Source organism: Polypterus senegalus, chromosome 1 (assembly GCF_016835505.1).
Source record: "Polypterus senegalus isolate Bchr_013 chromosome 1, ASM1683550v1, whole genome shotgun sequence".
Lineage (NCBI taxonomy): Eukaryota > Metazoa > Chordata > Cladistia > Polypteriformes > Polypteridae > Polypterus > Polypterus senegalus.
In genome coordinates, this window is record NC_053154.1 from 308,676,475 (window position 1) to 308,693,240 (window position 16,766).

The following is a 16,766-nucleotide window of genomic DNA, read 5'->3' on the forward strand; positions in this document are numbered from 1 at the left end:
GGAATTAAGAGAGACAATGCCAAGCAACACACGTCATTACAAATCACCAGTTCTTTTAAATACATAGATACTTTATTAATCCCAAGGGGAAATTCACATACTCCAGTAGCAACATACTGATAAAGAACAATATTAAATTAGTGATAAAAACGCAGATATAACGAAAACTTTGTATAATGTTAACGTTTACGCCCCGGGTGGAATTGAAGAGTCACAAAGTGTGGGGTCTCCTCAGTCTGTCAGTGGAGCAGGACGGTGAGAGCAGTCTGTCACTGAAGCTGCTCCTCTGTCTGGAGATGATCCTGTTCAGTGGATGCAGTGAATTCTCCATGATTGACAGGAGCCTGCTCAGTGCCCGTCGCTCTGCCATGGATGTCAAACTGCCCAGCTCCGTGCCTACAATAGAGCCTGCCTTCCTTACCAGTTTGTCCAGGCATGAAGCGTCCCTCTTCTTTATGCTGCCTTCCCAGCACACTACCACGTAGAAGAGGGCACTCACCACAACCGTCTGATAGAACATCTGCAGGATCTTATTACAAGTGTTGAAAGACGCCAGCCTTCTAAGGAAGTATAATAGGCTCTGTCCTCTCTTGCACAGAGCATCAGTATTGGCAGTCCAGTCCAATTTATCATCCAGCTGCACTCTCAGCTATTCATAGGTTTGCACCCTCTGCACACAGTCACCTCTGATGATCACGGGGTCTATGAGGAGCCTGGTCCTCCTAAAATCCACCACCAGCTCCTTGGTTTTGCTGGTTTTCAGGTGTAAGTGGTTTGAGTCGCAAAGTCCTTGATTAGGTTCCTATACTCTTCCTGCCCACTCCTGATGCAGCCCACGATAGCAGTGTCGTCAGCGAACATTTGCACGTGGCAGGATTTCGAGTTGTATTGGAAGTTCAATGTATATAGGCTGAACAGGACTGGAGAAAGTACAGTCCCCTGCAGCGGTCCTGTTTTGCTGACCACAATGTCAGACCTGCAGTTCACGAGACGCACATACTGAGGTCTGTCTGTAAGATAGTCCACGATCCATGCCACCAGGTTTGAATCTACTCCCATCTCCGTCAGCTTGTCCCTAATGGAGCAGAGGTTGGATGGTGTTGAAGTCGTGGCGATACTCCATCTGGACCCGCTGCTTTTCTGGCACGAAGTCTCCTCATCTCTCTGCTTACCTGCGATGCTGTAATTGTGGATGGGGGGAAACTGTCTCCTATACTGGTATCAGCAGGAGGATGGGTGGAGGGTGCACCCATCAGGGTGCAGTACTCTGAGGTGAGAGTGGGTTAGGGTGGTCAAACCTGTTAAAGAAGTTGTTCATTTGGTTTGCTTTATCCACGTCTCTCTCGATGGTGGCAATCCCACTTCGAGCTGCAGCCAGTGATGATCTTCATCCCATTCCACACTTCCTTTCTTCTGGTTCAAAAGGCCCTTGATGTCACTTATAATCCATGGCTTATTGTTAGCATAGCAGCGTACTGTTCTTACTGGAACTACAATGTCCATACAGAAGTTGATGTAATCAGTTGTGCAGTCAACAACCTCCTCAATGTTCTCACTATAAGATCCCTGCAGGATACAGTATCCCAGTCCGTAGTTCCAAAGCAGTCTCTCAGAGCCTGCTCTGCCTTAGGGGACCACTTCCTGAATGATCGTGTGGTTGTAGGTCGCTCCCTCACTCTTGGTTTGTAGTGAGGCTGAAGCAGAAAAAAAGCTATGATCTACTTTCCCAACCGCAGGCAGCGGGGTGGCGCTATATGCATCTTTAGCGTTTTGAATACAGTAGGTCAATAATCCTATTTCCCCAGGTGTTACAATACACATACTGGGAGAAGGCAGGTAATGTTTTGTCCAGCATCACATGGTTAAAATCTCCAGAGATTAGCACAAGCGCCTAGGGGTTGCTGCATTTGTAATTTAGCAACAGCGGAATGGATGATGTCTCCCGCTATATCCATGTCTGCCCGAGGAGGGATGTAAACAATAATAACAATGACGTGTCCAAACTCTCTGGGCAAGTAATAGGGGTGCAGACGTACGGCCAACAGTTTGATGTCCCTGCAGCACGTGGAGATTTTGACGTTTACATGTCCAGAGTTGCACCACCTTATATTCACATAGAGAGCGAGTCCTCCTCCTTTCTGCTTCCCACTGGTATTTGCGTCTCTGTCCACTCTAACTGTGCTAAACCCGGGTAGCTCCATGTTAGCATCTGGGATGTTAGTTGTTAGCCACGTTTCACAAAAACACAACAAACTGCATTCTCTCTAGGTCCTGAAATTTTTCACCAGCGCAGCCAGTTCGTCAGTCTTATTTGGTAGTGAGTTCACATTTCCCAGGATCACAGAAGGCACCGAAGGCTTATAACACCACTTCCTCGCTAGCCGCTTAGCCTTTAGCTTATGGCCGGCTCTGCTGCCACGATACGACCTTCTTACCTTGTTGGGTAATAGGGAGTCACACTGGCACGGGCCTTTGTTCTCAGCGCTTGAAGTTGACTACCTGAATAGACGAGTCTCGGCTTGTAAAAATCCATGTCCAAGTAGTAAGAAGTAATAAAAAGTAGTAAAAAGTGTCCAGGGAACGAGTCCACATAAAAGAAAGTGGTAGGTGTGATCAGCGAAATTGAGAAAAAGGTAGAAAGATCATACACGGAGCTGCTGGAAAGGCTGCCACTCGCGGCGGCGCCTGAGTCATCTTGTTCAACGGTAGCCTATATGTTTCACCAAGCTGGCCCTGGTGTGTCTTCCCCTCTAAGTCTGCTCCTCCAGGGTGTCTTTGGTGTTGTGCTTAGTGGTTCCTGGTGATGTGCCAGCACACGGAGTCTTCAGAGCTCTTTCCCCACAGCCCAGTCTAATGAAGTTGGTCTATGGTGTAGATGGTATGCATACATGACTTCAGCATCCTCAAGTTCCAAACCAGCCGGTAACACAGTCACATCAGGAAAACCCTCACTGTGAATCTCTGGTAGTAAGGATATTCCCAATAAGAGATTTTGCTTCAGCTGGGAGGGTGGCATGGATCCTTTGCAGCAGCTGGTTAGCCTAACTCAGAGAGTGAAGTCTCAACATCTCCACCATCTTCTCAGTGCTGTACCAGCAGTGCCTTTCCATATCTATTAGGTGACAGACCTGGGTTATTTTAGAGTTCATTAATAATGATTGGACTCTTACAGGTTGTGTGACTTTGAGGTCCTGGATTGGGTATTCTGGAGCCCAGAAGATACTGCCAGAGCTCCAGTCAACAAGAATGCTCAAGGAGATTACAAACTCTGAGTAGACTGCTATAGAAAGGCAGAAGGCCAGAAGTTGATGGCTGTCTTTTGTCGATTAAAAAAGTGCCTTGTTAATATTTATATTTCCATCTTGTCATAACAAGAGACAGGCAAGTGGCCTCCAGGACAGGTCTGTTGGATAATACAACAGTTTTTGCAAACCTTGTAGCCAGAAAGCCTTTCTTCGGTTACAAATACCAATAGGTCCTTGTCCTCCTTCAGAAACAGGTAAACAGAGCACACACTGAGTGACTGAGACCAATAAGTTATCAAAACCCTTTCTTTGTATGAGCAGTTAAAGCCATTGCCAACCTATCAAGTGACGTTTTACGATGTCCAGTACTCCGTCCCAGTTGTTTTCCTCAACAGCCTCGTCTCCCAGGTAAACGGCAAGATATTTCAGGCCTGCTTTTGTCCACTAGTGTCTTAATGGCAATTTAGGTGAGATCTCACACCATTTCCCTATCAATACTGCTGAGCTATTCTTCCATTTTACCCTTGCTGATGAGTTACCCTTTCCATTAACATCTGGTTGTCTGTCAATGAGCACCATGATGTCATCTGCATATGCCACTGTCCAAAATGGTAAGAGACCCCAGAAAAGCAGCCCTCTTCTATTCTTCATTCCCTCAACACGGGTTCAATAGCCATGGAATACAACATCCCAGACAAAGTACAGGCCTGTCTAATTCCCCGACGTAAATGATAAGCTAAGACCGCCATTGATCTTCAGAACACTTTCAATGTCATTGTATAGCATCTTTACCATTAAAACAAACTGTTTTAAACCCAAAGGCCTCAAGAACCTTCCACAGATAGTCATGATCTACCCTATATAATGCTTTCTCCTGGTCAAGAGAAATGAGCCCAGCAAACTTCAGATCAAGAAGCCTTGATATATTCATAATATATCTTAAGAGAAAGATATTGTCATGTATGAATCTATTGGGTACACACAAGGATGAACCAGAGAGGCCATCACTTCTCACAGTCTACCTGCCAGAGCTTTAGAGATGCTTTTATAGTCTGTGCAGAGCAGTGCCATGGGCCTCCAATTCTTTATGTCACTTAAGTCTCCCGACTGTGGCCAAACAGTGACCAATGGTCTGCAACAACTTGTGGGAATCAGCCCCATGTCCATATTCTCCCAAAATACAGCCAAGAGGCCAGGTCCCAAAACATCCCAGAGTGTTTGATAAAATTCAACTGGAATTCCATCATTTCCTGTAGCCTTCCCTTTATTTAAACTCTTCATGGCAACCGTCAGCTCCTTAAGAGATATATCTTTGTTTACTTCGGGTATAAGTTCCTCAGGAACTTTTGGCAAATCTTCCAAAAAAAAAAAAAAAGACAACTTTCTCTAGACTAACCCGACAACTCTTTAGAGAAGAGCTCAGAATAAACGTTCATAGCCCTTGAACGAATTTCACCCATTTCTCTCAGCTCTTGGCCTTCTTGTGAACTTAAACAGTGGATCATTCGGCTCTGACCCTGTTTTGTTTCAAGTCCAAGAAAGAGTATCTAGAGAGTGCATCTGACTCTGTTTCTGCCCGAAAGCAGGAACAAACCAGTAGTCCTTGGACTTTATATTCCAGCAGATCAGACAAACCCACCTTCTTCCTCCTTAACTGTTCCAGTCCATCTTCAGAAGAGGTAGATGCAATGTTTTGCTGGAGCTTTGCAATCTCTTGCTCCAAAAGAACCATTGATGTACTTATGTTCTGAGTAACATTCAAAGTATACTGTTGACAGAACTGTCGAATTTACACTTTTTCTATGTCCCACCATTGCCACAGAGATGACAAATTCCCTACTTGCACCGCTCCATTGTGCCCAGAAAAAGATAACTTTTTTTTTTTAATCTTTTTTAAATATAGGTCATATAAAAGTAGAGGGTTAAAATGCCAATGGGAGCTTTTATGCTCTAAATTAGGCAATATAAAAGCACAAATAACTAACTTTGATCAGAATGGGCCATGGGTGTTAAAAAACAGGAACTAAAAAATCTAAAATGATGATTAAAAGTACAGAGCCTGTCCAGTCTGGCCAGAAAGATAAAGAGAGAGATGTCCCTCACGTGTGCCCACGTAGACTTTCTGGTGCCCTCATTCATCGCCTTCCACAAGTCCTGCAGCTTGTACTGTTCACACGAAAGGTCCAATCTGAGCAGATGACGGGTAAAGCTCCAAATGGCTTCTGTCTAATTTATTCAACAGGACAAAGCATTTCAGCCTTTCCTTTCCATCAGTTGGTGCATATACGTTTATAAAAACTAAACAACATTTTTCAGATTTGGAAAGTTGGTCTCATCTCTTACAGAAGATGGACGTCTGAAGCAGAGCTCTATTAGCAGGGGTTTTATTTTTTCTCTTATTTCTTATTATCCTGAGGTATCCTGTATTTACCAAGGAGTTTCTAATACAGTATATAAACATGAGCAACAAGAAAGGGGGTCAGAAAGAAATGGAAAAGAAATCTAAAGCTACATCCAAGTCTAGACAGGCATTAAGTCCAAGTGCAAGGTACGGCCTTTCAGAGACTGACCTGGAACAGACAGGCAACTCCCCAGGGCCCTGTTCTGCTGCATTGTCTCCTGTCGAGAGTGAAAATGGGAGCGAATGTGCAAATGATGCAGGTGACAATAGCTCACCAATTCCAGAAGATCATGTGAAACTGGAAATGGCCATGCAGTCTGCACTTTCATATATTCCTCCCTGCGGAGCATGAAAGCCAAAATGATATGTCTGACCTGAAGGTAATGATCCCAACAATGGCTACAGCCATAAGTGAGCTCAAGAAAGACATTCAGAAAGATATACTGTAAAGAAAGAAATAAATTGTTTGCTCAAGACAAGCTAGAAGACAAATGAGAAACTGCGGCTGGAGATGCAGGAGCTGCAGCTGGAGATGCAGAAGCTGCAGCAGGATAATAAAAACTTGGAAAAACGTGGATATAATTGCTTTGATGCAGCCTTTAAAGGTATGCTGGGAAAGATTGAGGAACACATTCAGGAAAATGTGTCTAAACTGAGAGCACTTGCCGATCAGCTGGATGACGTTAAGCAAACATTCACGACCGGAATTGAAACAGCCGAAAATTTGGCATCTACCGCTGATGGAAAAGCAACAGCTGCGAATTCCGAATGCAAAAAACTCGGCAGAAAAAGAGTTAAGAAAGCTGATCCCGACAATCGTGAGTTGCATCCTGTCATGGCATGGCAAGAAGATATTACCTGCTGTCTGATCTGCTTGCAATGATACTGGTACCATAATTATATATCCTTTTCTCTTCTCTGCCACTTTCCGTTTATGTTTTAATTATAATTATACGCGTATATGTGTATGTGTGGAAGAAATTAAATTAATACATTTTTTTTTCTTTTTGCTATTCATACCCTTGGTTTTTGTTATTGTTGTTATTGCATGTGTTTACTATGCTTATCCAGGGCCACTTTTTAACACAATTCCCTGGTTTACTATCTTAATATTTCAAGACTGTTGAAGATTACATTTTATGCTTATAGTATTTAGACTTTATCGGCAATAGATATCTCAATTTTTAATCCTCAAATGTTGCTGCTGGGAGACTTGTTTTGTTTTGGACGTGCTCGGTCTCTAGGTATGTCAGAGGACTGGGACTTTGTGAAGTGGGGTCCAGCCTCACGTGTGGAGGCAAAACGGAGGGGAATTGGGGAGAAAGAGCAAGCTATATTTTAATCTATCCTTTTAATCTTTATAATTATAATAACCAACATAACAATAGGCTGCATGGCAATAACTCCTGGGAAAATAGGAAATTAAGGTCAAAGCTGTCTCACTTCCAGTTAAGACTACAAAATGACATCAAAAGTTCAGAATCAATGTCTCCATGACGGGACAGTTAACTTTGTGAGCTGGAATGTTAAAGGCCTGAATCATGAATTAAAGAGAAAGACAGTATTATCTCACCTAACAGGTCTAAACACTAAAATATTATTTTTACAGGAGACCCACTTATTAAGCAAGGATCAGTTCCTGCTGCAAAAAGGCTGGACTGGCCAAATGTTCCATTCCAGCTTTACAAAGAAAATTAGAGGTTTGGGAATTCTTATACATAGAACAGAGGGTACTGGGCGGTCGCATGGTCTGGAATCCCTACAGATTTTATTTTTTTCTCCAGCCGTCTGGAGTTTTTTTTTGTTTTTTCTGTCCACCCTGGCCATCGGACCTTACTCTTATTCTATGTTAATTAATGTTGACTTATTTTATTTTCTAACTGTGTCTTTTATTCTTCATTATGTAAAGCACTTTGAGCTACATTTTTTGTATGAAAATAGGCTATATAAATAAATGTTGTTGTTGTTGTTGAACAGTCTCATTTGTAGCATCAGATGTAGTATCTGATCCTGAAGGGAGATAAGTGATAGTCATGGGAAATTTACTTAACTGTAAAGTGATTTTGATAAATCTTTATGGACCAAATGTAGAAGAAAGGGAATTCATGCAAACTGTATTTACATCCATTCCCAATGTGAACTCTCATAAAATTATAATGGCGGGGTTGATTTGTTTTCAGTCCAAGTTTTGTAAAAATTGATCTCTTTTTATAGAATGATTAACAATAAAATTTAAAAAAAAAAAAAACATTTTTCAGATTAAATTTTAACTACTAGCAAATGGCTCTTTGCCACCTCAGTTGTTGACACAGAGACAGGACTTAAATGTTCAGCCACCACACCATACCGATTCATTAGGCTTGAAAGTTAAGACAGAGTTAAAGAATTTAGGGGTAATTACTGACTCTGACCTAAATTTGAAATCACAAATGAATCAGATCACTAGGACAGCATTTTTTCACTTAAGAAATATAGCAAAAGATAGACCTCTTATAACTTGGCAAGACGCTGAAAAATTAGTTCACGCTTTTGTTTTTAGTCGACTAGATTACTGTAATGCACTCCTCTCAGGACCACCCAAAAAAGACATCAATCGATTACAACGTGTGCAGAGTGTAGCTGCCAGAATCTTAACTAGGAAAAGAAAATCCAAGCACATCACACCAGTCTTAGCATCATTACAGTGGCTACCTGTGCCATTTAGGATTGATTTTTGGTTTAAAAAGCCATAAATAATCTGCTCCGTACTATATCTGAGAATGCCTCTCACCTTACACTCCAAATCATAACCTTAGATCTTCAAATGAGGGTCTGCTTAGAATTCCAAGGGCTAAACTTAAAGGAAGTGGTGAGGCGGGCATCCTTCTGCTGTTATGCACCTAATATCTGGAATAACTTACTGATTGAAATTTGAAATAACACTGATATTCTGCATATGCATTTAATTATCTTTTTTTTTTTCCATGGCTCCACAATCCGTACTAACCCCTACTTTCTCTGCTGTTCTCTTTCTGGTTTTCTATGGTGGCGACCTGAACCCTCACAAGCACTGTGATGTCCCTACATTGATGGATTGAAGGCCAGAGGTCCACATCATCATCATCATCGTCTAATTCTTCCATTTGAAGCCTGAAAACCATGAGGACTGATTGAGATCATTGATGTTAGGAAGAATGCCCAGTGGGGGCTTGGTGGTCTTGTAGCCTCGGAACCCCTGCAGATTTTTTTTTTTTCTCCAGCCCTTTGGAGTTTTTTTTTAGTTTGTTTTTTCTGTCCTCCCGGGCCATCGGACCTTACTTTATTCTGTATTACTTAGTATTGTCTAATTTTTATATTTTTTTCTTTCTTCATCTTGTAAAGTACCTTGAGCTCCATTGTTTGTATGAAAATGTGCTATACAAACAAATGTTGTTGTTGTTGATGTTGATTCGTGCCATGGCTAAAATATACGTCTCCGCCCCAGGCCCTCATCCATTGACACTCTAAACTGGCATTCCTGTGCGTCAGAAAAGCCACTGCCAGGAGCTTCTCTCTTATGAACCCTGGTTGCCTCATTCCTGACATTGAACGTCCCAGTCCTAACAGCAGACAACATATAATCGGAGAGAAAGAAAAGGGACTGCCAGCTCCATCATGCGTCCTTATTAGCTATAAACCCTCAGTTTTGTGGCCAGACTTTTAAGGCGATAGCCCTCTTATTATGTAAACACATCGATTCCTGTGCGTCTTTTCTAAAGTGATTTTACTGAACTGAGGAAGAAGTCGGCATCAGGAAAAAAAAAATCTCCTGGATTACAACACCTTCGCTTCTGCTAAGGACCATATCCATGAGAAGCCGTACTTTTCTCTGTCTTCCATTTCCTGACTCCCTTCTAAAAGAAGGGACGAGTCAGTGAAAGCCGGTGGCGCAGTGGGCAGCGCTGCTGCCTCGCAGTTAGGAGACCCGGGTTTGCTTCCCGGGTCCTCCCTGCGTGGAGTTTGCATGTTCTCCCCGTGTCTGTGTGGGTTTCCTCCCAAAGACATGCAGGTTAGGTGGATTGGCGACTCTAACTTGGCCCTAGTGTGTGCTTGGTGTGTTTATGTGTGCCCTATGGTTGGTTGGCACCCTGCCCAGGATTGGTTCCTGCCTTGTGCCCTGTGTTGGCAGGGACTGGCTCCAGCAGACCCCCGTGACCCTGTGTTCGGATTCAGCGGGTTGGAAAATGGATGGATGGAGTCAGTGAAAGCCCTTTCATCATCACCACTCTCTGGAGGAAAGAGGTCTTCTGACTCCAGCACTAACTCCCCTTGAGCTGAAAAGTTTTGAGTTGGGCGTTTTCTTTGCTACAGACTCTGACTCTCTTTGATACAGTGGGAACTTAAAACCTTTCATCTTGCTCTGTGGACGCCATGTCCACCTCACCCGCACACGCTCTCTATAGCCGATAAGCCTACTTGCACACGCAAACTCGATTTGTGGTTTTTTTTGTTCCTCATTACTAGCTAGCGCAACTTCTCCGGTAACTTTTTCTTGCTGTTCTATGATTTCATGTTTATCATTTTCCCCTGGCTTTCCTTCCAATCCCTCGCCTGCGTGCTCCCTTCACCTTTCTCAGGAATGCCGGCTGAAGGTGCCGCTGCCAGCGCCACCTTTCAGCCTGTAACGCATGGCACCGGGTCATTCCACACTCGGACCTTTCGGTACCCTGTTCAGTATCTTCATCAGTACTCTCTGGACAGCTTTTTGCCTGCACGTCCTGGGCTGCCACACTTAAAACAATTCATGGGTGCTGACGAAACAAAAATGATACATTCAAAGTTGTGCACTCTAACCTTACGGCTACATTAAGTTTTTTATTCATCTCCCTTGGGATCATCAGCACTTGTCTTCGAAAGGAAACAACGTGTTTTAAACGAGGATCTTTACAACCCAATGGAATCTGTTTAATTTTTGACACCACCTGACCATACCTACCCAGTTCTTTATCCAGAGGCGCATTAGAAAGAAAAGGTGGGACATCTGATAAGGTGATCTTTTTCAGCTGGAGCAGATAGCGGCAAAACTGATACAAGGGAATCACGGATAACTCAGCCCTCCTCCAGAAACACATTTACCAACTAAGTGGAGTCGAAAAACACACTGATGGAGAACGATGTGTTCACAGCCCCACTACCTGACCCACCGCCAATACGCACGAAAAGTCAGGGGCAACCTTAACAACACGTCGGCGAGTAAGTGACGCTAAAATGTTTCCTGCGGGAACCGGCACTCTCCGAGGAAGCCATCCTGGCCACCCTCAGGACATTCAGTGCTCAAACCCTCACAGAGGTAACAAAAAGAATACAGTAAAGGTAACAATCTGTGAAATTAAGAAAGAACGGGAAAGGAGACAAATCATCACCCGCTCCCACGCCCACACTCAAGGCTCTGTCCACTCACTACTCAAAGAAAGAAAGAAAGAAAGAAAGAAAGAAAGAAAGAAAGACTTGATTGTGTTCAGGTATTTTGACAATGGGTGCTTTCTATGGTTTTCTAACACACTTTCATAATTTTGGCATAGAACAAGAAAAATTACCCCAAAGTACACTGAGTTAGTAAATATAAAGACCTTTATGTACTCTAAAAAGATCATAAATAACCCCATTGTCCTTGCATCATTATTACATACAGTAACTGCTATTTTAAAATATTGGTTTTGTTATTCCCTATCGGTGGAAAGCACCATATAATATTGTTTTTATTTCATATCTTTGCTGATTCTTCTGAGGCTGTTTTCCTGAGTGTCCAATCACAAAATACAACAACAACAACATTTATTTATATAGCACATTTTCATACAAGAAATGTAGCTCAAAGTGCTTTACATAATGAAGAATAGAAAAATTAAAGACATAGTAAAAAATTTTAATCAGTTAACATTAAATAACATAGAATAAAAGTATGGTCCGATGGCCAGGAGGACAGAAAAAAACAAAATAATCTCCAGACGGATAGAGAGAAAAAAACATAAAATCTGCAAGGGTTCCAGGCCACGAGACCGCCCAGCCCCTTTTGGGCATTCTACCTAAAATAAATGAAACAGTCCTCTTTGTATTTAGGTTCTTACAGAAGGACTTGATGATGATGGTCATGCAGACTTCTGGCTTTTAGTCACTGTTAGCCTTTTCTTTCTTTGGGGGGAACTAACTGCAAAAGGCAGATTTTTCTGTTTTTCAGATTTCAGAAAAAATAATTAACTAAAAATAACAGCAATGTTTTCTCTGCAATTAATTTCAACAATATTTAATATTAAATTTAACATTTTCCCATATTAACATCAGTCACGTCACATTTTTCGTGCATACACCATCCATCCATGCATCCAACAGTCCATTTCCAAAACCAACCTGATCTGGAGCAGAGTCACTGAGGATGCTGGAGCCTTTACAGCAAGCATCAGATATGTAAGGAATAACACTTGGACAGGAGAGAAGGACATCAGAGGGTTAACACACACACACACACACACACAAACACACACAGAGGTTTAGCAATGCCAATCGGAGCTAATCTGCATATCTTTGAACTGTGGGAGGAAACCAAAGCACATGGACATAGATAGATAGATAGATAGATAGATAGATAGATAGATAGATAGATAGATAGATAGATAGATAGATAGATAGATAGATAGATAGATAGATACGGTGGGTTGGCACCCTGCCTGGGATTGGTTCCTGCCTTGTGACCTGTGTTGGCTGGGATTGGCTCCAGCAGACCCCCGTGACCCTGTGTTCAGATTCAGCGGGTTGGGAAATGGATAGATAGATAGATAGATAGATAGATAAAAGGCACTATATAATTAATAGATAGACAGATGAAAGTCATTATATAATTGATAGATAGATGGATGAAAGGCATTATATAATTAATAGATAGATAGATAGATAGATAGATAGATAGATAGATAGATAGATAGATAGATAGATAGATAGATAGATAGATAGATAGATAGATGAAAGGCACTATGTAATTAAATGATAGATAGATGGATATATGAAAGGCACTATTTAATAGGTAGATAGACAGATGAAAGGCACTATTTAATAGATAGAAAGGCACTATATAATTGATGGATGGATAGATAGAGGCGGCACGGTGGCGCAGTGGTAGCGCTGCTGCCTCGCAGTTAGGAGACCCGGGTTCGCTTCCCAGGTCCTCCCTGCGTGGAGTTTGCATGTTCTCCTCGTGTCTGCGTGGGTTTCCTCTGGGCGCTCCGGTTTCCTCCCACAATCCAAAGACATGCAGGTTAGGTGGATTGGCGATTCTAAATTGGCCCTAGGGTGTGCTTGGTGTGTGGGTGTGTTTGTGTGTGTCCTGCGGTGGGTTGGCACCCTGCCCAGGGTTGGTTCCTGCCTTGTGCCCTGTGTTAGCTGGGATTGGCTCCAGCAGACCCCCGTGACCCTGTATTCGGATTCAGCGGGTTAGAAAATGGATGGATGGATGGATAGATAGATACACATGATAGACACTACATAATAGATGATGGGGGGTTAATAAGGTGGGCTTTGGAGGGGGTTGGTCATTAAGTCTTATTATTATATGAATGTTCTTCTTTAGATAGATAGATAAATAAATAGATAGATATGAAAGGCACTATAAAATATTTTAGATAGATAGATAGATATGAAAGGCACTATAAAGTATATTAGATAGATAGATATGATAAGTACTATATGACAGATAGATAGATAGACAGATAGATAGATAGATAGAGTGCCACTGTGCTTCCCATATCACTACTACCATAGTTTGCAACAACATTTATTTATATAGCACATTTTCATACAAATAATGTAGCTCAAAGAGCTTTACATGATGAAGAAAGAGAAAAAAAAGACAAAGTAAGAATTAAAATAAGAGAACACTAATTAACATAGAATAAGAGTAAGGTCCGATGGTCAGGGAGGACAGAAAAAAATAAAAAAAAAACTCCAGACGGCTGGAGAAAAAATAAAATCTGCAGGGGTTCCAGGCCATGAGACAGGTGGCTGTAGGCTCGTGGCGGCCCTGGGCAGACAAAGAATCCATGGCCCCTTTCGCCCGCCAATGTCAATATGGTATCTTATGCACAGTGGATGGCCACGTCCTTTGCAGACACTGCATAGCCGCCTCATGCTCATGACACAAGCATTTAAGTTTTGCCGAAATTTGCCGCTGCATTTTTAGCTGTGTTGTTATTTTCTCTTTCTGTGTTTTATTCAATATATATTGGCGTGGCTGTCTCTGCAGTCCTTACTTTTCTTTCTCCAAGTAACCGATTGCCACACAATCAGCTCTGTAATAGACATTAAGCCTTCTGTAAGCTTAGAGCGCCGATTCTTCAAAATGTTTAAAGAACATTGAAATATCTTCATAGTACATGTTTAATTATTCAATCCTTCACGCCAGTCCCAGTGAAGAATATAGATTATTTAAATGAAGTTAAAGTTTTATCTGTATAATACAAAAAACATATTTTGCTGCATTTCATCTTAAAATGATATCGTCATCATATGTAAATAAGCACTTTATAAAGTGGCTCAGGCTGTGCAATATTATAACTATAGTGCAAGTTTACTGTGGGGTGATTGTACTTATAAGTCCAAACAGTTCTAAAAGGAGCAATTGATTGAGTGTGTTTATAGTTCTTGGGATGAAACTGTTTCTGAACTGTGAGGTCCATTTAAAATTAAAGAAGTGCAGCAGCTTTTCTTTTCTAAGTCTATAGTGTGATAAGATTATTAGACAGGAGAATGTGCATTATATCTTGATAGGCATTAATGAGTAAAGACACGACATATAGTACAGACTGTATACAATAATATTAATGCGTAAAATGTCAAACCACAAAGTGAAAGAATCCCATGGCGTGACTGATTATACAAGTTCCACGGTTTATTCAATTCCTATTAAGGAAACCGTTGATTAATAAAATGAATAATGTTATATTGTCAGGGGCAGACTAGCCCACCGGGCATTTGAGCACTGCCCGATGGGCCGCGGACTCTGATCTGGTCATGGGCCGGCCATTTCAAGAAATTTGCACTGATTACTGTTTGATATTTAAATTAATTTTCTAAACTACTAAGCATTATCTGTCCGGTATTGCGATTTATATAGTCCTATATAATATACTGTATTACGTCGTCAAGTTGTTTTTGTTCTCAGGACACAATGTCGCAGCGACAAATTTTGACAAAACTGTCTTTATGACGATTTCTGTTTCGATGCCGCTACATTTTGGTTAGCATATAAATTAATGCAATTTATTTGTCTCATATCTAGTATTTAAATTCTTCGGTACTAATAATTAGTTTAGACTATGTATTTTGTATTATATTGTTCTCTGGTCGTCGGCATGAGTGATAATTAGTGTTTTTTAGCTGCGATTGTTAGTATGATACAATAAAGTTATAAAGCACAGCATTGAAATTTTTCATATTAGGACAGAACATTTAGTTAATTGTTAAGATTTGACATGTACTCTAATAACGTAAAAGCCGTGTTCCTAAATTTTTATTTTTCATTAAATTTTATTTCTAAGCATGTCGTCAAATTTTAAGTTGTCTAAACAACAGTGCACAGATTAAAGTTTAGATAGAGTTCCTATCATAGGCTCATAGCAAGTAGCGAGCCGCGTACTCATCACAAATTTTAAGAAAATTACAATGAATAATGAGCCGAGTGGGTCGACCTCGTCAGTCACCTCAATCGTTGAAGGATGCCCGCGCCGGTTTTGAGACCCAGTCCGCTCCTGTCTATTGTCTTTTTAGCAGCAGAAACAGTGGACAAAATACGGGTCAAATCCTGTTATAGCCAATACCAAACAAACAAAAATAGCCAGGACGACATCATGTTTTAGCGAAATGTAAATGTAAGTATAACGATCGTTTTTTAAAAAATGGCCACAGAAGATAATAATCCGGTACAAAAAATACTTAATACCCTGCTTATTATTTTACTGTATCGGAAAACCCAAGCGGTCTCTTTCTTGATAGACCAAAAGAAACCAGCCGCATTTCCATGTTAACCTCATTTATGCGCATTTTGAAATTACAAAGAAAAAAAAAAAGGATAATGGAAACACGTGAATTTCGACAAAAACTCTCAAGATTCGCAAAAATAATGCATACACTCTAATGCAAAGCAATAATTCTACAATGGAAACGTTTTTTACGCATTTAGGTCGCATGACATTACAAATGTCATGTGGCGAAATATTACAGTATCCCTGGTGACCCAACACAAATGGCCCTGATCATTAATCTGTCGTCAACAACCGCCTGCAGAACAATAGATGTCCAGCCTGATACACTTCACTTGGTGCACGAGTATAGATATGTGAGCCGTCGATTGTCACCATACACCTGAGGTATTTGGTGTGACGTATAATTGCGCTGCGAAAAATGCCGTGCCTCTTCCATATCAGGTAAAGTGATGTATTGTCTCATTAGTTTAGAATATATGGCTTGACACCAGTTTCACAGATTCACACCTTATAAGAACTTGATTAAAGTTTAGTTCATGCAGATTGAAAAGAATACATTCACGTTCACAGTTCACCATTTCAATTTTGAACTATCATGTTCAGTTCATTTTGTATTTTTTTAAGGAGTGAGAATAAATGACCCATGAGTTTAGCCAGTCAGTCAGTCATTATCCAACCCGCTATACCTTAACACAGGGTCACGGGGGTCTGCTGGAGCCAATCCCAGCCAGCACAGGGCGCAAGGCTGCAGGAACAAATCCCCGGGCAGTGCGCAAGCCCACCGCAGGGTACACGCACACACACACACAGACACACGCACTAAGGACAATTTAGGAATGCAATTTAGACCTGCATATCTTTGGACTGTGGGAGGAAACCGGATTACCCGGAAGAAACCCACGCAGACACTCGGAGAACATGGAAACTCCTTGCAGGGAGAACCCGGGAAGCAAACCCTGGTCACTTTACTGCGAGGCAGCAGCGCTACCACTGCGCCACCGTGCCACCCACCCATGAGTTTACTTTTTTCCATTTTTCGTGCCTTATAGGCTATTGCAATATTCTTGAATAAAATACAATATTTATGAAGGCTTTTTATTTAAAAACACTTTATTGAGTTATACCCAGCAA

General features: G+C 41.5%; 1 protein-coding gene across 1 annotated transcript in view; it reads right to left on the bottom strand.

The window, feature by feature from the left end:
- LOC120514744 (cell wall protein DAN4-like) overlaps positions 1–16,766 on the bottom strand; it is a 49,857-nt gene that overhangs the window by 27,087 nt on the left and 6,004 nt on the right. The window lies entirely within an intron of this gene.